Source organism: Schistocerca americana, chromosome 2 (genome assembly GCF_021461395.2).
Source record: "Schistocerca americana isolate TAMUIC-IGC-003095 chromosome 2, iqSchAmer2.1, whole genome shotgun sequence".
NCBI classification, from domain to species: Eukaryota; Metazoa; Arthropoda; class Insecta; order Orthoptera; family Acrididae; genus Schistocerca; species Schistocerca americana.
Genome location: NC_060120.1, coordinates 724,362,389 through 724,385,726, shown reverse-complemented (window position 1 = coordinate 724,385,726; position 23,338 = coordinate 724,362,389). Strand labels below are relative to the sequence as shown.

General features: G+C 38.7%; 1 protein-coding gene across 1 annotated transcript in view; it reads left to right on the top strand.

The window, feature by feature from the left end:
- LOC124594380 (pseudouridine kinase-like) overlaps nucleotides 1–23,338 on the top strand; it is a 258,924-nt gene that overhangs the window by 144,271 nt on the left and 91,315 nt on the right. The window lies entirely within an intron of this gene.

Below are 23,338 nucleotides of genomic sequence, written 5' to 3'. Positions count from 1 at the left end.
TCACTGAATGTACAATGTGCAGAGGAACACCATCCTGCATAAAAGTGATCATACCCACATATCCATCCTGTTGAAGGATTGGAATGATGTTGGTGTGCAAAAGACTCAAAGCATTTACCAGATCTTTGCACACGTCTTGGCCTAGGAGCGTGTGGTGTTCTTTGCAGCAGTCTTAGACTGTTCAGATTGTCTGACGGATGTAGGATTTGCCGCAACTACATGGAATATTATATACGCCTGCTTTCTTGAGGCCAAATCCATCCGGACGTATATAATATTCCACGTGGTTGTGGCAAATCCTACATTGGTCAAACAATCTGAACAGTCAAAGACTGCTGCAATGAACACCAATGCCACACTTACCTAGGACAGCCCAACAATTCAGCACTGGCAGAACACTGCTTGGAAACTGAACACTACATGAAATATGAAGAGACCAAAATTCTGGCCCTTACCAACTTCTACTGTGGCAGCATCTTCAAGGAGGCCATTGAAGTTCATGTGATGGACAGTCTCATAAACCGAGACACAGTTTTTCAACTCAGCAAGGCATGGAAACCATTACTTATCTCGATCAAGGAGTAATGCTTCAAGTGGACACAAGATCCTTCCACGATGGCCGTGGGGACACTCCACGGGATTCTGCATCTTCCACCACATGGCACGATGCCGGGGATGGCGTAGACTTGGGTCAGCGGCCACAATCTAAGCACCGGTGCTCGCAATCGGAATGTCGGTGGCCGCAGTCGGACCATCGGTGCAGGGAATTGAAGCCCGACTGATGGACATAAATAACACTGACAATGAGCAGACTGACTATTCCATCAGAACCATCCGATGATAGTGGAAAGGTTATTCACCAAAATATTGTGGGACTTCAGTGATCGCATCCGGCTGGACACCTCAGAGCCCTGGAAACAAAAACTATACCTTTCTTGTTTCTAACCTCTTTCAGACCTTCCTTATTTGTTCTGAGGCATTCTACACAATAGTGTCTGACATAAATTGATAAGCCAAAACATTAAGACTGCCTGTTTAATAGCATATTAATAAACTTCTAATATGCAATACACCAGTGATTCTGCATGGCATGGATCCAACAAGCCCTTAGCAAGTTTCTGGATGTGTGTGGCATCAGATGGCTTATCACAGGTCACACAATTCCTCTTAATTACAGGTTGGTGGTCTACAGGTATGGAAATGACATCTGATAGTGTCCAAGATATGCCATTGGGTTCAGATCAAGCAAATTTGTTGGCCAACATATCAACATGAGTTGACTGTCATGCTCCTCAAACCTCGTAGCATGATTCTGACCTTGTGACATGGACAGTTGTCTTGATGGAAGATGCCATCACCACTGCAGAAGACATCAAGTATGAAGGGATGTAAGTGACCAGTAATAATGTTTGCGTAATCAAAATTATCAAGATGTCTTAGTTTACTCCACAGGTCCCATGGAAACCCAGGTGAATGTATCCCATAGCATAATACTGCTCCCAATGCCTACATCCATAATGTGGTGCATGTTTATTTGCGTGGATGATGGTATATCCAAACAGGACCATCATCCTGGTGCATAAAAAAAAAGATTATCCTACCAGGCAAAATGTTTTCATTGATCCATGGTCCAATCTTGATGATCCTGTGCCCATTGCAATTATAATTGATGATGTAATTTCGTCAATATGGGGACATGTATGGGTCATCTGCTGCAGATCCCCATTTGTACAATGTGCACTGAACAGTGTAGCCTGAAACAGCTGTGCCTGCACTAGCATTGTACTCATCAAATCTGCTGCAGATTGTTGTCTGTCCTGCTTTTCTGAGTGGGACAGCCTCCAACCTCCACATTCCATGATGATATGTGGGTGTCCAGCACCATGTCACCTACTCGAGGTTTCATTGTCCTTCAACCACTTTCTGTAGGTGCTCTCCTGACAGTAGCCCACTAACTGCTATTTTCTGTTTCTCAGGTGCTCATTTCCAGGCACAGGCCACATATCTTTGCACTTTGTCAAAGTTGCTTATTTCAGTACTAAACTAAACTCCATCCAAACAGGTTTTGGAAGGCCCAGTGGGTACCGACCAGCCGATGTGTCATCCTCAGCCCACAGGCATCACTGGTGTGGATATGGAGGGGCATGTAGTTAGCAAATCGCTCTCCCAGCCGTATGTCAGTTTACGAGACTGAATCCGCTACTTCTCAATCAAATAGCTCCGCAGTTTACCTGACAAAGGCTGAGTGCTCCCCACATGCCAACAGTGCTCAGCAGACTGGACGGTCACCCATCCAAGTGCTAGTGCAGCCCAACAGCGCTTAACTTCGGTGATCTGAAGGGAACCGGTGTAACCACTGTGGCAATGCCATTGGCACTTACATCAGTGGAGTTCCTCATTTGTGGTCCATATCATCGCTAAAATGATTCCCCATTTGTAACTGCTCCATTTACATACTTTCCCTACTGCATCACAAGCCTGTAGTGCCACCAGGTGGAATTCAGGCTCATTGTGGGCAGGGGTCAAAATGTTTTGGTTCATCAGTGTAGATTGTTTGTCATAAAGACCTCTAGTCAGGTTATTTGCCACTTCCATCTTGCTGACCTAAATATAAAGACTTATGTGTGGTTCAGAACATCATTCTAGGTACATAAACATTTCTGCAGGTTTACTTTCTGTGTGATCTACTTCTAAGTCACTGCACTCTTACTTGATATTAGTTATAAACTTTATTTTCTCCCAGGACAACTTTTGAGTTCAGCACTTTGTTTTGTGCTTGTTTCTTGGAACTGCAAAAGTTCACAAGAATGTCTGCAAAGTATATGAAGTCAATTCTCTTCTCTTTATGCTCCAGTACTCCCTAATGACCCCATCCATTTGTAAGGTTACCACTATGTTGTTCTCTGTGGCACCTGCAGAATACTTTCTCTGGCATGTATTTGGAATACCCATCATGATCCTTATCAGATAGGATAGATGTAGGACACTGAAAAAGCTCATTTTGTATTATCCTGATGTGGAGGGGGGGGGGGGGGGGGGGGGGGAGGAAGAGTGTCATGGACATGATATGCAATTTGGGGTGGCAATCATTAGAACAAAAGCATTTTTCATTGCAGTGAGATCTTTTCACAAAATTTCAGTCACTAACTTTCTCCTCTAAATGCAAAAATATTTTGATGATGACACCCCTACATAGGGAGAAATGATCATCATAATAAAATAATAGAAATCAGAGCTCACATGGCAAGATTTAAGTGTTTATTTTTCCCCCACGCTGTTTGCGAATGAAGTGACAGAGAAATAGTCCGAAGGTGGTTGTGAATTGCTGAGTAATCGTGCAGATGTAGACGATTCTGAAGGCATCTAACATCTCTATAAAGTTCACTTTGGAGATGATGTCAGTCTAAGTATGTTGTATAACATGGGGTAACATGATTCTGCAGCATGGAATTTATTAATCAATTTCACGTAATTTTGGTCTGCTGAATAATAATATTTTTGTTGAATTGGCTGTACTGTTTGAGATAGAGGCAATCCATTTATACCAGAAATTAAACTATAAAAAAAAGAGGAGAACATTTTTTTAAAACATTTATTTTAAAGTTACCAGTTGATTTCAAACAAACAAACAAACAAACAAAGTGCTATAAATGATAGAAAGAATAATAAAATTAATCATAACAACAAAAACATATTAATATGTTCTTATTAATAAGAATAAAGAAAACCATATTGTATGGGATTTTATTCAGTGTTTTTCGTCGGACAGTCTCTCTGCGAGTTCCAGCAGTAGTCTGCCATCATATGGTGATCAAAACGGCCTTGATATCTTTCCTCCATAATCTCTATGTTCTTGTGGAACCATTCCCCTTGTTCTTCACTGTAATTGCCCAAGTTGTCAAAAAAAGTCCTGACTAAATCTGGAACAAACTGTTTTGTAAGCCCAAGTATAATATGTAGTGGCAGAAGAATTATTTTTCCCCAACTGACCAATGATTCATGAACAATGTTGTCTTTTCCTATAGTCAGGTTCATTCTCAGAGGCCAGTCTTCCCTGCCTGCTCCAGTGTTCATTTTTCATGTGACTGTCCCACAGACAAAGAAAACATGGGTATTTAGTGTATCCACTTTGATGAGCCAATAAAAAATTCACCATTTGTAAATCTACACACACTGACCACTGATGACGAAATGAGTTTAACATTTTCATATTCTTCCTTAAGAGTAGTCGAATGAGCTATCATGATTCTGGCTAATTTATTCCTGTTATGGAGTAACACAAATTTAAAACTTTTTTTGATCTATCTAGGAAAAGTCGGCAGTCGGTTGGTTGGTATATTGGAAGACCCATTAAATTTAAAAGCCCAGAAATATCACTACAATATAAGATATCATTCATCTTGTTAAAATATGGAAGAATGTCATGCTCTCTAGGTTGATAGCATGTCACTGAATGCCAGGGTGAAGGCGATGTTTTTCTTTCAGTCTTGATGCTAGAAGCTCAGCAGATTTCTTAAATAAGTTTAAATCTTAAATCAAGTTGTTTAGCTTGCCCTGAGAAAAGCCTACCAGTGTAAGACTGCATTCTTTGAATTCACTTTCACTATTGCTTGTACTCTGACTTCTAACATTTTGACATTATCACAGTGTGTTGGCAAAACTTCACTGTACAAGATTGGTAGCTTAGCGCATTGTACATTTTGGGAAACCCAAGAGCACTTTTTGTATTGATTCATACCTCTTACATTCACAGTACAAAAGTAGCAATCATAAAGGTGCTTTCTTGGCTCTGTCCAAGTCATCGGTATTCCAAACAGAGCCCTTTTCATCCTCCATGACTCCAATATCGAAGTGCCTCTACACAAGTTTTACAAATGTTGTGTGGGGCCCAACATTTATCTTATTGTCCAAGTTGTTTTCCAAAGGTTTCCTGATAGCTTTGTTTTACAAAATTGTTTATATTTCATCATTGCTTTTCTTGACAATATTTAGCACATATGTAGTGGAAATAGTCAGGATTATTAACACAAGACTTCTGTGAAGAACTCGTACTTTCTGAAACAAGAATGTCCAAACAGTATAGTTTGTTGAATGAAGTAACTGTCACAGTATCACATTTGTAGAAAAAATTTAGTGAATGAGTAACACAAGAAGCTTACCTGCACAAAAATAATGACTGAATGGCAAACGGCAAAATTCACCTGTGAAATGTCTGATAGTCGTGGCACTCCCTGTGAGAAGCAGAGATAGTTAATGTAGTTTGCCAAATGTATATAAGGTGTCATCTGCCGGATTCCTGTCTTAGTTACAAAGAAAGAGGCACTAGCCCCTCTGGAGTTACAGGTCATATTGAGTACAGTTACCTTACTTCAAAAACGACACATTAATGAGGATAAATTAGCAAAAAACATCTATTATTATAGAATGGTTTATCATGAGATTCAGGATCTATTCAAATAAAATAAATTCTAGACTAATTACATCACCATACCTATCTAAATAGACTCCATAAACTTATGCAGCACAGTTTTTTTTCCCCTGTGTGATTGCTCATTTGTTGTCTAAGGCTATTTCTTTCAGGATTTGGAATAGCGTGTTTGGATCCATAGAGTTGTAGGCCCTCTTGAAATTAACAAAGGTTGTCAACAATTTCTTGTTACTGAGCTTCTGGTATTTCCTGAGATTCAGAAAAAGAATTAAATGTTAATAACTTGCGCAGTTCAAATGTTCTGAGTTGTGTTATTCTTCCACTTGGCTCTGAATGCCTAACATGAAACTATCGTAAATTATCAGTGTGAGTGAGATGTCATGACATTTGCCCATATCAGATTTGTTACATTTTTGATGTAGTGGGTTACAAGCTGATCCTTAAATTGGTTATAGAATTCTATTGAAACTCTAGCTAATGAATTATCCTGAAGAAAACATATGGCTGTGTAGTCTGTGAAATTATTATCAAAATTCTTATAATTTTGTCGGGTGTACTCATCCAACTGCTTTTTATCTGCTTCTGCCACAAGCACTGTGTTCCTTCGTGTCCACTGTAACTTGGTGTTTACACCAAGAATGGCCAATACTAACATTATGTTTCAGAACCTTTATTCTATATCATGTTATAATTATTATGTTACATTGACAAAACTCAAAAATACTGACGTGCTTACAACACTGACGTACATTTTACTTAAGCAGTTACATGCTTCTTGCACAAAATCTCATAAGACACTGACATAAAATGCCGATGTGGATGCCCCTTTATATATGATTCCAAGCAATCCTTGGTATTGTTATAAAGGGTTTTTTAATAAAATTACTATTAAAACTGTTGCCTCAAAATTAATGACATATTTCAACAGTTGCACTGGCTCTTACAGAGCAAATACATATATCGATTTTCAAGCATTTAACATTTTAGGAGTGTGCAAATACTCAAAATATGAAATATTAACAATACTTTTACCATTTTTATAAAATTCAAAAGGTACATGGTTCGGAAAATGTTCTTACCAATTACAGGACCTATACACTTCAATAAAATTATAATTTAGTAACCAGTTTCATTGCAATAATTCTACAAGCACAGATCCACCTTTTGTTTACATGAGTGATTCTTGTTTATTTCAAATTGAATTGAAAAATGTGTGTTTTAAATGGGTTTCAACAGACTGTTATGTCTCAACAACCCCCAAAAGGATCTGTGCAACTAAAAATTGAACAAAGCCTTTTCTGGCATATCTGTGTAACGGTACTCATTTTACAATCAACTGGATGGATTAGCAATTTACGTATGATATGAGATCAGATTTCTACTTAATCTCCAAAATGAAGTGCACTCACACATCACAATGAACTTTAAACTATGTTTTCTATTAAATATGTAAGATTATCATAAATTATTTTGTATCAATTTCAACTGGACCAGACAAAACATTGATTAATAGCACAAAGAAAGAACAAGTTAATTCGCAGGATTGTCTGTAGCTTGTATTTCAGCATGAATATGAGGTAAATCTATTTCAATCAGAAAAATTATCTAATGGAAGTTAGCTGAATTGGTCTTGTTTCTGAATAATTATGTCAGTCACTAGAGCCTCCAGGTTCTCCTGAGTGCAATGGAGACATTGGTGTATATAACTCTTTCTCAATACTGTCGACGCAGTGTGGAACAAGCGGTAGTATCAGATACTACAATACTCAAAATACATATTAGATTGTACTTGGGAACCTCCTATTGTAGGCAGGTGCACAAAGTTGTTCTTAGTAATGCACAGCATTAGACCATAATATACCAAAGTGTTCAGTCTCCTCCATGTGTAATGAGGAACATTGAACTGAAGCTCAACGTGGTTCTCACTTTTTGTGGGTAGACACAAACCGGGGTTTAGGTTATCCAGGTTCTTAAAAACCAAATTTTGATTGCAGAGATTCACTTATAGATGGGTTTCAAAGTACTTCACCATAATGTCACTTGTCCTTATTACTGTAAACCACTTTACCTTTTAGATCTGTAGCCTTGGCGGTATGTATTCTACAAAAATACAGTCTTGTTTTGGTTTTTCTGAAATCCTTGCCTATGTCAGCTGATTTTTGTCAAAGCTACACTTTAACCTAAAAAAAAGAAAAAAAAAGGCTGCTAATCAGCATGTTAAATCCACTTAATGAGCTGTCTTTGGCTTGTTGGTTCATCATATTTATGACTGTATGTGAAGTGTTTGCTTGATTTTGATACTTTCAGTGACATTTTTTATTACCTGTTTTGATCATGGTTCCTTTGAATTATTCCCAGTTCTGAATCAGGGACCTAACCTTCTGAGTTGTGTTCTAATACTTTCTTGTGTTTAATATCTACTAACCTTTCTTATCTGGACCCTTCTCGTCTTTGAAAGGTGTGGATTTCTCACGAGTTTCACATATGAATTCTCTCATGGCTGTTTTCTGTGTAGTGGAAGCAGTGTTGATTTTTAACTCATTGAAGTTAGTATATGAAGGTTCTTTTGTTTCGTTCAGATGTATTTGAAACCTGCCAATTTTAAGATAAAGTTGAATGTGTTAGATAATTCTGTAAGTGTTTTTTCCATTGCTTCAGGAACTGGATGTTCTTGGAAGTTCCTTTCTTTGATAAACTGTGATCTGAAGTCTCCATGAAGAATGTCTTCTATAGAATCTTCAAGCACTTCCCAGAATCTGCTTGTCCCTTCTGGATCATTTTTCTTTTCCTGTTTGATTGTCATGTGCATTCTTGAACATGAAAATTTTGTTCATGCTGCAGAAACAGAGCATCGTCACTTACCTTCCCTGATGATAACAGTGATTACTGTGCCAAGGTGAGGGATACTTTCAACAACACATTTTCCAGGTGTCTGCTCAAAATTCCTGCAAACCTATGGTTCAAAAGCATGTTCAGCAGTAAAAGTTTTCTATTAGTCTGATGTCATTAGAATTGCATTTTGGGATGTCTGAAACCTTTGGGTTCATTTTCATGAAGAGTGGGGTTCAAACCTCAAACAAGTCATTCTCAATAATTATTGTTTTCTTAAATCACACGGGAGGAACAACCAGATGCCTCTTATGCCAAGGCAGATGGTACAACAATAAGATATTGGACAGAGTTCAAATGTACATTGAGAGCTAATTGAGGCTTAATGTTCTGTTGACCATGAGGCCAACATAAAGCATAAATTCAAATTTAAAACAACAGGGAAGGACATCAGCCCTGCTCTTCTCACAAGAACCTTCCAACATTCACAATAAAGTTCCTTAAAAAACCACAGAAAACTTAAACATAGATAAGCAAATAAAATTACAGGACCATTCCTCTTTAATATGAATCCAGTATCTGAACCCCTTACACCACCTCGGTTAGTTAATTCCTGTTCAAATCAGACAGGAAGCAGTAGTGTCATATCTCAGTGAGGTACTTGAAAATTTTATCTTATAACTGGGCCATGTAGAGGAATTATCACTCACGTTTAAAAGAACAGTTGACAATGCACGGGACAGAGATGCACCCATGTACCCAGTAGAATGTCGATGATGTGTGTGATCCTCCATGGTATACAGTCACTGTAAAGAAACGTCTAAAGAAACAGAGACTACTGCATAATAGGTATGAACAAAACATAGGGTTATACATACAAAGATGCAGAATGAAACACGTTTAGCAGTCAAGAGAGCAATGCCTGAGGCCCTTAATGACTACAATAGCAGAATATTGTAAAAAGATTTTTTACAAAACACAGATAAATTCTGGTTGTACGTAAAGGCTTTTAGTGGCACCATAGCAGCATCCTGTCATTTGTGGACAAGACAGGAACTGAAATTGAGAGTAGTAAAGCAAAAGCAAAAATGCTTACTTCTGTTTTGAAATGTTTCTTTACAAAATAAAACCCAGGAGTATTGTCCCAATTTCATTCTCATACCACTGGAAAGATGAGTAGAATAAAGACCATATTATCGTCAGCAGTGTTGAGAAACAGCTGAAATCATTAAAATTGAACAAAGCCCTATGGCCTGATGGAATTGTTATAAGATTCTACACCAAATTTGTGGCTGAGGTAGCTGCTCTGTTAACTATAATCTTTTGTAGAGCCCTCAAACTGTGGGCAGAAGCTAGAAGAAAGCACAGATCACACATCTCTACAAGAGGGGTAGCAAAAGTGATCACAAAACTACCACCCAGCATCCTTGACATTCATATGTTGTAGAATCTTATAACATATTCAAAGTTCAAACACAGAGGTAGTATGATCAGAATAACCATCTCCATGCCAACCAGTATGGATTTGAAAAAAATAGATCACGTGGTACCCAAGCCATGACCCCCTGAAAGTCATGGACCGAGGCAGTCAGATGCAGTATTTCACTATTTCCAAAAATCATTTGATTAGGTACTACACTTACTAACAAAAGTATGATCATATGGGGTAGTAGACAAAATTTATGACTGGATTGAGGATTTTTTTGTAGGAAGGATGCAGCATGTTATCTTGGATGGAGAGTCATAAACAGATGTAGAAGAAACTTCGGGTGTACACCAGGGAAGTGTGCTGGGTCCCTTGCTGTTCATGTTGTATATTACATCTACATCTCCATCTACCCTCTGTAAACCACTATGAAGTGCATGGCAGAGGATATGTGCCATTGTACCAGTTACTGAGGTTTCTTCCCATTCCATTCACATATGGAGTGTGGGAAGAATGATTGTTTGAATGCCTCTTTGCATGCAGTAATTATTGTAATCTTATCCTCATGATCCCAATGTGAGCAATACGTAGGGGTTTGTAATATACTCTTAGTCATCGTTTAAGGCTGTTTCTTGAAACTTAGACATAAACTATCCTGAGAAAGTTTATTAACATCTTCAACAGTCCTTTCAGTTCAGTTCCTTCAGTGTCTCTGTGATACTCTGCCCACAGGTCAAAAAACCTTTGACCATCTATTCTGCCTGTCCTGCCCTTCTCTGTATACATTCAGCATCTGCTGTTAGTCCTATTTGGTACAGGTGCCACATGCTTCAGCAATATTCTAGAACTGGTTACAGAATTGGTTTGTAAGCAATCTCCTTTGTAGACTGATTGCACTTCTTCAGTATTCTACCAATAAACCAGTCTGCCACCTGCTTTACTCACAGCAGGGTCTGTGTGATCACTCCATTTCATATCCCTATAAAGTGTTACACTGTGGTATTTTTACGAGTTAGCTGATACCAATAGTGATTCATTGATATTACAGTAGAGTCTCGTTAATCCGAACTAATTGGGGCCAGACCTTGTTCAGATTCCTGATTAGTTTGGATTAGCAGGAATTACAGTAACGAGTTTCTAGAATGAAGTATACCAAGCAGATAAGTAGGTACACCATGGTAAAAAATGGGAACAAGTGTGGGAACAATGACTCACTCTCACTCCCTGCCTTGCTGTTATGCATTGTTGAGACCTTTGTAGTGTCTGAACTCAGTGCACTGCCAGTTGGCTCGCAAAGCACTTGATTATGTTAGTTATTGATCGCTGGCAAACATAACAATTGTATTGTATTTGTTCAGGTCTAGTGATATATGTATTTTTGTCATGAGTAAACTGAAACATACAACGTTAACTCTCAAAGAAAAACTCAATACTTCGAAGCAGATAGACAATGATGAGAATGTGTCTAAACTGGGAATGGAACTGGGTGTTGGTAAAGCAACCATTTGTGATTGGAAGAAGAACCGAGTGAAGCTTGAACAGTCCTGTGCAACGTCTTTGGGAAAAACACTCAAAATTCACCAGACTTTGAAACAGTCCCAATACGATAAAGTGGATGAAGCTCTTTTCCTTTGGTTTACACAGGGAAGAGAAAGGGGAGCTCCTTTGAGTGGAGCACTGGTTCAGGAGAAGGCTGTTTACCTGAACAAATTAATGAATTGTGATGAGTCTTTTAGTGCGAGTACGGGTTGGTTGGACAGATTCAAAAAAACATCATGGAATCCGTCGGCTAACAATTACTGGAGAAAAGCTTCCTTCTGACTGAGATGCAGTAAAGGAATACTTGGGTGAGCTTGAAAAAATGATAAGAGAGGGAAAGTATTCTCCCCAACAAATTTATAATGCTGACAAGGCTGGCCTCAATGTTAGGGCATTGCCAACAAAAAGCCTGGCATCAAAAGCAGAAGACCGTGCTTCTGGTTTTAAAATGTGCAAAGATCGTGTGACTTTATTAGCATGCAGCAATGCTACTGGTAGTCACAAGCTGCCTTTAATACTGATCGACAAATCTGCTAGGCTCAGAGCTTTTAAAAACTGCTACATGAAGTTCCTGTCTGTACATTAGCGCAACATGAAAAAAGCATGGATGGATGGTAAGCTGTTCAAAGAATGGTTTCACAGCCAGTTTGTTCCCTCTGTTTGAGGGTTTTCTAAGGAAACTCATTTGTCTCCCCATGCAATCCTTTTCATTGATAACACGCCATCTCAGTCCAGCACTGAGGAATTATGTCGTGGAGAAATTGTGGCGAAGTTTTTGCTGAATGTTACACCACTTCTACAGCTGGTGGACCAGGGTGTACTGCAAACATTAAAACATATTTACAGAAAACAGTTTTTAAGAATGCTGATCCAAGATGATAGCATTCCTTTAGTGGACAAAATAAAAAAGACCAATGTGAAGAATGTTGTTTATTGGGCCACTGAGGAATGGTAGAATATTTCAGAAAACTCTCTGAGAAAATTGTGAAGAAAAATGTGTGCATCTCTTGAATTTCAGGACAACATAGTTGAAAATGAAGACAAAAATCTACTACAAATGATACAAACAATCACTGGATGTGAAGAAGCTAGTGAAGGAGATGTAGATGAGTGGATGGCAGCGGATGGGGCATGTGTGGAGGACCTTACTGATGCTGATTTAGTTGCTGCTGTGACTCAAGACTAGGAAGAAGTGGACCGCTGTGATGGAAGTGACAATGAGCCTGAAAGCAACAAAGGAGAGCTGGCACCACACAGTGACGCAGCAGAAGCCCTTGACCTCATGCTACATTATTTGGGGCAACAGCCCACTGGTACACCTGCTGATTTTATGTTTGAGAGAATGGCACAACTGTGCATCATGTAACAGACTGTCGTTGTTATGCCAAAAAACAATGAGTTTTTGTCATCTAAAAAGTAGGGATAAAATGTCTGCTGTATTTTAATAAGTTTGGCAGCTTTTCTTTTGTTGTTATGCATTGTTTAAACCTAATGTTTTCTTGTCAATTTTTCTAATACATGTTTACTGTACTGTTAAAATAAAATAGTGTGTATGTACAGCAGTTTGCCACAGTTTTCTATACTTACACTAACATTTTTCATATTCAGGTTAACCGAATGTTCGGATTACCAGGACTCTGCTGTATAGTCATCGGACACTACATTTTTCCTTCTTTTTTTGTGAAGTGCACTGTTTCAAATTTGTGAACATTTAAAGCACACTGCCAATTTTTGCACCAGTTTGAAATCCTATCCTGAATACTTATGCAACTTCTTTCAGGCAGTACTTCTTCATAGATAACTAAATCATCTGCAAAAAACCCGAATTTACTATTAATATTGTCTGCAAGATCATTGATATACAACATAAACAGCAAGGGTCCCAACACACTTCCCTGGAGCACACCTGAATTTACTTCTACATCTGACAGTGACTCTCCTTCGAAGAAAACATGCTGCAGTCTCCCAACCAAAACGTCCTCAAGGCAGTCACAAATTTCATTTTATAGCCAATATGTACATACTTTTGATGACAAGTGTAGGTGTGGTACTGAGTTAAATGCTTTCTGGAAATCAAAAAATACAGCATCTATGTGACTGCTTTGATCCAAAGCTTTCAGTATGTTGTGTGAGAAACGTCTGAGTTGGGTTTAACATGATTGAGGTTTTTGGAATTCACACTTGTTGGCCTTGAGGAGGTTATTCTGGATAGTGCTCACAGGCTCTTCTCCCCAGCCAGTCAAAAACATGCTCAATATGATTGAAACCCGGGCTTCCAGCGGGCCAACCCATAGCATGAATCACTGTTTCATCCAAGAACTCTTGCACAATTTTTGCGACATGTGGACATGCACTGTCATGCACTAGTGTAAAATCAACAACAATAAATGAAGTGAAAGGCACACTCATGCTCCAGAAGGATTTCCTCCACATAACGATGTGTGGTAATGTTCCCATGCTCCACAAAGACCAAATCCGTCCATTGTATTAATTTCTGCTCTCACCATCACAGAACCATCCTGAAAAGGCATCCTGTATCAGAATATAAAAGAGGAATACATTTCCCCGGACCTTCTCACTTCTGCCAGGTGATCGGAGGCCAAATCACAATTCATCAGTGAACGGCACTTGACCCCACTGTTGTTCTGTCCAGGCAAGATGTTCCCTTGCAAATCGTAGTAGAGCTGCGCTATGCTCTGTGGTGAGTTCTGGACCTGTAGCAGGTCTTCTGAATTGAATATTGGCTTCTTCCAGTCTTCTTCAAATGGTTCTCTTGCTAATATTGATGCCTAAAAGCTGGTGGAGTTGATTTTGTGCTTCAATAGTGGTGGCGTGACAGTTGCAGAGAACTTGAACTTGTAAGATGCAGTCATCTGGCTCCAATGTTGCTCTTCTTGGGACTGTATCTGGTCTCCTTGCAAAGCCTCAAGTTTTGCTGTATCTTTGTACACTTCTGGAAATTGTGGAATCACACTACGGCTGTCTTCCACCAAAGCAACAGCTTTCACAGCTTGTTCAGGGCATAACGGCATGTTTACTCCAGAAAGCTGATTACGACAATAACTGAAAGGCCCTACAAACACATGTGAATGAAAGGGGAACGATTCAGAGCACAACAATAAGTGCAACAACAGCGAGAAAACATTATTCCCTCACATTCAGTGATGGGTTTTCCAGTTTTTGCGAGAAACAACAATTGAGGCTAGTGCAATAAACAATCAACTCTTCATTATTTGCTCGCAAAGCAACGCCAATAATGAACCCCATCTCAAGAAATTGGTTGAAGTGCCTCACCTTGATTAAATAGACATTTACACAATGATTACACATCATTTATTGGGTGTTGTGTTTTTCATGCCAGTCATTGTACTATAAACTTCCATCTCAAGATTATAACTTCATCAAGTTAAGCACTGACATGAGATTAACATTGCCAACAACACTTCTTGCATACCCAAGAGTAACTTTTTGCTATCACCCATACTAAAAAATATAGTTTCTGAGGTAGGAGACCACCCAATCATGTAAACCTGTTCCCTGGTTTCACATACTCAAGTGACTATAATGTACAACATGATCAGTGCTTGGTGCAAATACCGCATTTTTGAGTGTCAAATTCTAGGCGCAGCTCAAGACATAAAGTCATGCAGGAGACCTGCGACCATGATGTAAACTTGAGAGGACTTATGTCAGTAGGTCATTAGAAATGAACTGGTCACGTCTTGTTCAAAAAATTTAATACTGACATGTCTGCCAAACAAAAGTACAGAGTCATAAGCACAAGCAATAATTCACAAAAGTCATTAAGAGAAAAGATACAGAATATTCAAATGTTCATGAAAGGGTAACTCTTCTTGTATCACTTTCAGCCACTTTTCAGAGTACTTCCAGTGACAAAAGAACTGGAGTCAGTTGATTGGTAGATAATGAAGTCGTGCATCTTTTTTAGCTATAAAATAATTGATTACTTTTGTACTGGCTGGCTTTGCTGCTGTTGCTCATTATTTTTTGCCCCTTCTGGGCTTAATTCCTCATTGTGGCTAGTACTTATCGAACTGCTACTTGGGACGTAGTTGTCTTAGGCTCAGTTTCAATTTCTTCTAACTCTGTAATCATTATTCCATTCTCTTTGTGTTCTGTGAGATGAGATGTTTCAGAAGTGCCTTAGTCAAAGCTGGCATTCTTAACATTTACAATTCCTGTGAGTTGGTTTGATAGGCCTGTATGCCTCCTTTCTCCACAGTATCCTGCTTGAGCATGCTCAGTACTTAGTCCCATTTTTCATCTGTTCATTCCTGCAATGTGAACATAAGCCTTGCTCCCAAATATTTAAAGAGGATTAAAACCTGGTTTTTTTGTTTGTCCACTCTTCATCCAGAGACTGTTTTTGAGCGCCTTACTTGGAGATCAGTTAATCACTAGACTGTAGTGGAGACTGCTCTGCTCAGAATTTATTCACTGCTCAGTCTTCATAGACTAGTTTTAGCTGCACTTATTTTGCATATGAACACACACTGCTGAATGGATGGAGATTGTAATTTTAGCACTAATTCCTTACATATGCAGTTAATTTGGGCATTCATGTAGTCTTTGTTCTCTCTGCTCATCTGTTTTTCTATTGCAGGCAAATTAGTATTTAGAAAAACCATTTTATCGGTATTTATACTGTTCTAAAGTGAAACATGCTGCTGCTAATATTCACTTGCAACTGATCTGCTTTTTCTTTTCTTTTTTTTTATTTATATTCAGAGGAAATATGTATTTTGGCCACAGCAATTTACAGATAGTATCAGATTGGAAAGAGCACACTCATTAACAAAAATGATTAAAACATTAACTTCTAGTATGAGATACAATGTGGAGAAAAAGGACTGGCCTTCCATAGCCACAACATAGCAACACAAACAAGTTTCAACAGGCAATACTTAGATTCTAAACTCCCACAACAGGTACCTGACATACCTATTTTGTAATCATTTTTCTCTCATTTGTAATATCATGGTAGCTTTAGCTACAGTGTAATTGACCACCTTCAGTGATATCATCCCAAGTCAAATCAGGAGTTAAGAATGGACAGTAGCAATGCAATACTATAGACAATATAACTTCTTGAGAACAAGCCTGCAGTTTCTAAGACTCAAAGTCCATGAAAGGTAGTTAGTAATTGAGAATAGAACGAGGTGGTGTTGTGACATACATCACATGTTATTCAGTCTGTACATAGTGTAAACTGAGAAGAAATAAAAACTCTAACAACACATGTTAATGATGCTGAAATTCTGTCAGAAATGACAAATCAGTTGGAAAAACCATTGGATGGAGTGGGTATAATCCAGTAAATGTTATAAGATGAACATCAACAAAAATAAAACAATGGTAATAGAGTGTAGTCAAATTACCTTACATGATGCTGAGCACATTAGATTAGGAAATGAGATGCTGAAAATAACTGGCAAGTTTTGCTACCTGGGCAGCAAAAGAACTGCAGATAGTAACAGTAAAGAGGATCTGAAATGTATAGTCTCAGGCATAAAACCTGGCCGCCACAGAGACTAAGACAGAGTCTTTCACTTAAGGGGGCCAATACATATGACTGCCCCTCAGAATTATAAGTTCAGATATATGCATGATCTGGCAACACTGCAGAATCTGGGAGTGTTATCTTCTTCTCAAGCCGTAACAGCACAGTGTTGCCTTGTGGGAAACATCACACAATCCAGACACAATGGCGAGTTCAAGTCTACTCCTTCCTTTGTTTTTTAAACCACATTTTTGGCTGTCTGTCATAGTAACAGAACAGTTACAGATCTGAACTGCAGAAAGATGAGAACTAACAGCCAAAGCAGCCTTTGTTTTGCAACCAACTACATTGCCCCAGAGCTGAGGCATTCCTCTCTACCTTACTACACCATTGGTGGCAAGGACAGATAAATTGCAATGTAAATGTGAGATCAGTTGCAGTTTCCACTTGGAGCAATGTTTCTGGACTCAAAACCATAAACTGATAACCTCACAATGCACCTTAAGTGAACTCAGATTATTCAGTGGAAATGACACAAAAAATCAAGTGAATTCAGGAGGATAATTCTGAGGCATCCAGGAAGTAACTCGTTGGTCACAGATTTGCCAAACATTCTGTGTTGTTTATACTGGTAGCAGGAAGGATGCCAGCCAATGTGTTCCTTGAGCAGGCTGGGAAAGTCACTACATCTTGTGTCTCAAGGACGCAGCTCCTAAGGTCTGGAATACCCAAAGTAATATCAATGAGTCTTATTCGCATTTTTGCAGCTAGGTTTAGGGACTAGAGCATAGTTACTAATAACACTCAGACACACAGACTGGAACTTAAATGTCATTAATCAATACATGTCACAATTATTTGTGCTTTTCAGTCTTAAGTATACTGGAGACTAAAAAGCTTATTCACCAGATGTGATTGAAATTTTTGGAGCATCTCCAGTGGTCACACTGAAAACTTTGACTTGGCAATAGACTTTGAAAATATTTTTCTTGAGATCATTGTCATTGGCAGTATCTCCAAATGATAGGCACACAAATGAAGAGAGAACAATGCAGCATTGATTGTGAAACATCCACAGCAGACTTCTAAGCTCCAAATCGAGAAAGGCTACTGTGCAGGAGACTGTATTCAATGACAAAATGTGGGCTCAAAACACCATTGAAAATGAAACTATTGAATTTGTGCAGTCGAGTTTGATGCCATCTACTGCTAACACAAAAGGAGAAGCAGTTGTTATCAGAATGTAGCACAAGGAACACTAACAGTAATGTCTAGAATAAGTCATCCTTAAGCAAAACTGTCATTCAGTCTATGAATGCTGAAAGAACAGGTTATCGTCTACTAGTTATGACTATAATGTATCTGTTGCTGATGCTTTGTCAAAGCAAACAGTGCCTATGTTGAACAGAACCCTAAGTAACAGGGTCACCAAGCTGACTTTGTTATTAATTTAGCCCCTGACATTTTCATATGAACGATGCCTCCGGGCTACCACAATATTCATATGAGAATTATGAAGCTGTACTGCAATGGCACACATGGACAGTCAGTTCTAGAATTTGCAGAGGCTATTCTAACACTCCAGACCATAATGCCAAACTAATACTATGTAGGATTATAGCCCAGACTTAATTTCTGCCTGTGAAAGAATTGCTCAACAGTGGATGAAAAGCATGAACACCTCTGTCCCGCACACATAATTCAGACACATTACATGCCAATTAATTGCAGCAAAATGCCCAATGCTTGCATCTTTCTGCAAACAACTTATTGCCACTGGCTGCCACCCAGTTGTGGAGGCTATAAGGAAGTGTTACAGCCTACCACGCTATCATTCTTGCCCAATCCCTAACCGTCACCTAAGCAGCACACCACAAATGTACATTTAATTATTCATAACAAAAATCAAGACATTGCGTTAACAATACCAAAATAATCATTAAATGGCAGTGTAGGAGAACTCATTAACATTGGTGGTAAATAGAACTGCCATTCGACATAAAGCAAGGAAAAAGACTACCTCATTTGAAAAGGAATAAGTGATGAAATACCATAGCTTACATTCAATTCATAATACTGTTAATATTAATAAAACTTTATTTGCAGCTTCTCTCAGTTGTCAGTTTCCTCCTTTTCTGCAAGGGGTTTAGTGTTGCTCCACATATTGAGCAGCATATGTGCCTGCTTAGTCCTCATGAGATAGGTGTGTCATATATTAGATTGAGCTGATTTACAGGTGTTTCGCTTTGGATGTTAGAGGTTTTTGGTTTCATTCTCTGCTTGTTCTTTATGGAAACTTGAGGTGGTGTAACAGGGCAGATATTCCTCATCACGCATCAGAGCATAGTGTACACTAGCTTGTGGAGCAATATGAAATAGGTAGAGATTAATCAGAGTTGTCGCCCGTAAGAGGCAATGCCGCCAACATACTGTCTTTATGAGATAGAGTTCGTCGTCACCAGTAACATTCAAACCATTTGGACAGCATAATGCCACCACATTCACTGAGCACCTGTCCCATTTGTTCACACACTTGTTACTTGCTTGTACTCACTATGATTACAATAAAATTGCTGCTGATGCTTTGCCAAGAGAAGTGAAGTGCCTTACAAATGAGAATTTCTACTTTCAGTATGCCAAAGACAGAGAAAATCCAAAATAAGAATAAGTATTTAACCAGACTGAGCGAGCAAATGGCACAGTGTCAATATATTTTCTTAAGTTCTTGCAGTTTGATCTTAATTACGTTCCTGATAGTTTTGCACTGACAGGATATTTTGGCTATCATAATATTTGTATGGGAATTATTGAAGTGTAATTCCCACACCACAGTTAGTAAAATGACTTAAGACTCATTCTGCTGAAAAACATATCTCCAATTCCTTACACAATAAACTATGACTGGGAGGAATGCAAGAAAGGAAAAGCTGTTGGATGAAAGAATATAGAGTCATCTGATTTATGCAACGTTTCCAGTATGGACTAAAACATGAATCTGGCTATACTTCTAAACCTTAAAGTTTTGTTTTCTCCCTTCATACTAACACAGGTGCTCTTATATGAGAGGAGGAAATTAATTATACACTTTTCAGAAAAATGATTTAGCTGGGTACTGCTATCAATTGCAGAAAAGCTCCTTAGTTACCTTTTGTGTAAGGCGTAAATTTTTGTTATCTGATACTACTACATGAGAAGGCTTTTTTTTCTTTGGATCAAAAGAGAATGGGCAGTCTATTACTGGGTAATATTTAGATGGCTAATGACATGATACAAGTTCCACTTGCTACACTGGATCTGTGAATAAGTCAAGTTGACAACTGAAAGAACATGCAGATAATGATTTCTGCATACTGCATTAAGGGCCATGATATTGTCTTTCTGTTAAAATGTCAGTCGATCAGCCAATACAGCATACCACGGCAGCATTGTCACTGTTTATTGCTGTGTGTCATGAAGCCACTACGAGGTCTGTCAGAAAATTCGGGAACTTTGACCACAAAATTTTTCATTGCTTACCTTTTACTTAAGATGCGTGGTTTCCTTGGAAATACTCTCCTTCACAATTGATACATCACTCCCAATGCCATGTCCACTTCTGGAAGCAGTCTTAGTACGCCTCATGCTGGATCATGCAAAGTGCCAGCTGTGAACTTTCTTTTATTTTGCCTGTCAATGCAGATCTTCATACTTTCAACTTAGGAAATAAAAAAGTCAACAGGGGCACATCTGGAGAGTATGAAGGATGAGGCAGCATAGTGATTTCATTTTTTGTGTAGTAGTCACGCACCAACAGGGATGAATGTCAGGTGTGTTATTGTGATGCAAGAGACATGAATTGTCTCGCCACCACATTACAGTCCGTTTTCTTCTCTCATTTTCTCGCAAGCTTCCCAAAACCTCACAATAGTACTGTCTAATACCGTTTGTCCCTGTAGCACGAATTCGTGATGAGCTAATGCTTCAAAGTCAAAGAAAACTATCAGCATGGCTTTGACATTTGACCTGACCTAATAAGCTTTTTTTTGGTCTTGTAGAACATATCCTGACTCATTGTGAAGATTGAATCTTGGTCTCAACATCATAACTGTAGACCCACATCTCATCACCAGTTATGATTCTCACAAGGAATAGCTCGTTCTCATTTGCGCAATCCAAAAGCTCTTCACAGATTGTGAGGCGGTCTTCCTGGTCTTCACTCATGAGCCATGGTACAAACTTGATGGCAACACGATGCATTCCAAAATGCTGTGTCAGGATTTCATGACATGATCTGACTGCAATGTTACATTCTTCTGCAATCTCTCACTCAGTCTGTCTTCAATTGGCATCCGCAGTTTCACTTATGTTCCTGACAGGAGCGTTGTGGGTAGACACTGAAGCGCCTCCTGAACAGGGGTCCTTTAACTTCAGTGTGACCATTTTTAAACCACATGAACCATTCATAACACTGAGTATGGCTAAAGCATTCATCACCGTAGGCTTCCTGTATCATTAGGTGTGTCTCTAAAAGTTTTCTTCATATTCACGTAAACTCCAATGCAGACACGTTGATCCTCTAATTCTGCTATCCCGAAATTTGTAAACTGTGTGACATAATGTTCTAATCAATACAGCACTGAACTATAACTAACAGACATACAACAATGAAACTTTGGGCAGTTACACTTTGAGCAGAGGCATGTGCAGTGATGCCAACCGCGTTTCACTCCAACACACCACTGTCGCAAAGTTATAAATGTTCTGGAATTTTTTGAACAAATGTTGTATGGCACTGATCATGCTTAGTGCCACGATTGTGTAGTGTCATGGTTTGTCATCCTTTTGATTTCTGTTGCATTGAATTAGAGCAAGCTGTGCTCATACACAACTTCTGAGTCTTGCCTATTGAATATATATATGTCACTTGTGGTTCATCACAATTATCAGTTGTCGATACTTCCTGAATGTGAAAAATCATTCATGCCACAAATACCTTCTTGAAACAAAAAAATCTTTTTCTGACATGTTTTACCAAAAGCACGCGCGCTCACACACACACACACACACACACACACACACACACACACACTACAAAGTCTTCGAACTGCCTCCGCACCCATCTTAAACCCAAAGTGAAAATAGGTCGCAATTTTTCCACTACCCCAACTATTTTACAACATTTAAACAATGGTCATTATTTTAAGTAAGCAAAATCCAATAAGTAACTACCAGATAAATACTGTACTAGAATTTAAAATAAGAAAATAACAATAGATGAAGGCCAGATTCACATGGTTCAACTGTGCCCAGTGACTGGTAGCAAACCGGGTGTAACCAGTGTAAGGCCAGGAAATCTTGAGAGTTAACTGTTCTAATCCTGACACAGCCACAAGCTGTTTTTGTAGAATTGTTTCTGGAAGTTTTTGTTATTACTGGTGCATTAGAAAGTGAAGAGAGTTATCTATGAGGTTCCATGGGACCAGTAACTTCCACAGACTGCTGTGTTCTAAAAAAACAGGAGGAGGAGTGATTACATTGTGTGATGTTTACCACTAGACCACAAGCTGATACAGCACTGTTATAGCTCGAGAAGCATACAACACTTCTTCCGGACACTTCTACACCCAAAGTGCTACTAGATCGTGCACACGCCAGACTTTAAATTCTGAGGGGTGGCTGGTTTTATTGGCTACCTTAAGTGAATGACTTGAACTTAGTCTCTGCAGTGTCGCAAGTGGCCAGGATTGATGCCTAAGACTGTACCATGACAAAGCAAGAAAAGTTTTTCTAAAAAAGAAAAATATGTTGACAGTGAACATGATTTAAGTGTTGTGAACTCTTTCTTGAAAGTATTTGTTTAGGATGTACTTTCCTCTGGAAGTAAAACTTGTAAGATAAACACTATAGACAAAATGAGAACAGAAGCTTTTGAAATGTGGTGCTGCACAAGAACTCTGAAGATTAGATGGATAGATTGAGTAACTTACGGTGCAATTTGACTGACAGACTGGATACATTGATAGGACATATCCTAAAGCACCAAGAAATAATTAATTTAGGAATTTGGTGGTGGTGGCGGCAGTAAAAATTGTAGAGGGACACAAAGCAGTAAATACAGAAAGCAGATTCAAATAGATATAGGGTGCAGTAATTATGCATATATGAAAAGATTTGCACAAGATACAATGGCATGGAGATCTGTTTCAAAGCAGTGTTCACATTGACACCTGCAACACAATAGCAAATGAACAGGCTGGATATATAAGTAAGAAGAACTGAGGTACACAAAGAAAACGAAACAGACACAAATGCTTCAGAGTACTGCAAATGCAGAAACTGACAATCCAAGAAAGCCTCAGAAAAAAAATCACTAGATAGAGGAGGAGGAAAGGAATCCTGAGAACTGCAAAGCCTCTCTTACAACGATCCAGGTTTACAAAAATCCAGAATGTACTTCTTTTCTTAAGACACACTGGTTGGGCACAAATGTGTAACTACCATGCTGGTCAGTTTGAGAGATCTAGTCTGTATAACACTGCTGCACAGCTACATAAACTGCACCATTTAATAATCTAAATGTCATGGCCCACTTTTGGTTAATTTCATCTAATGTAAA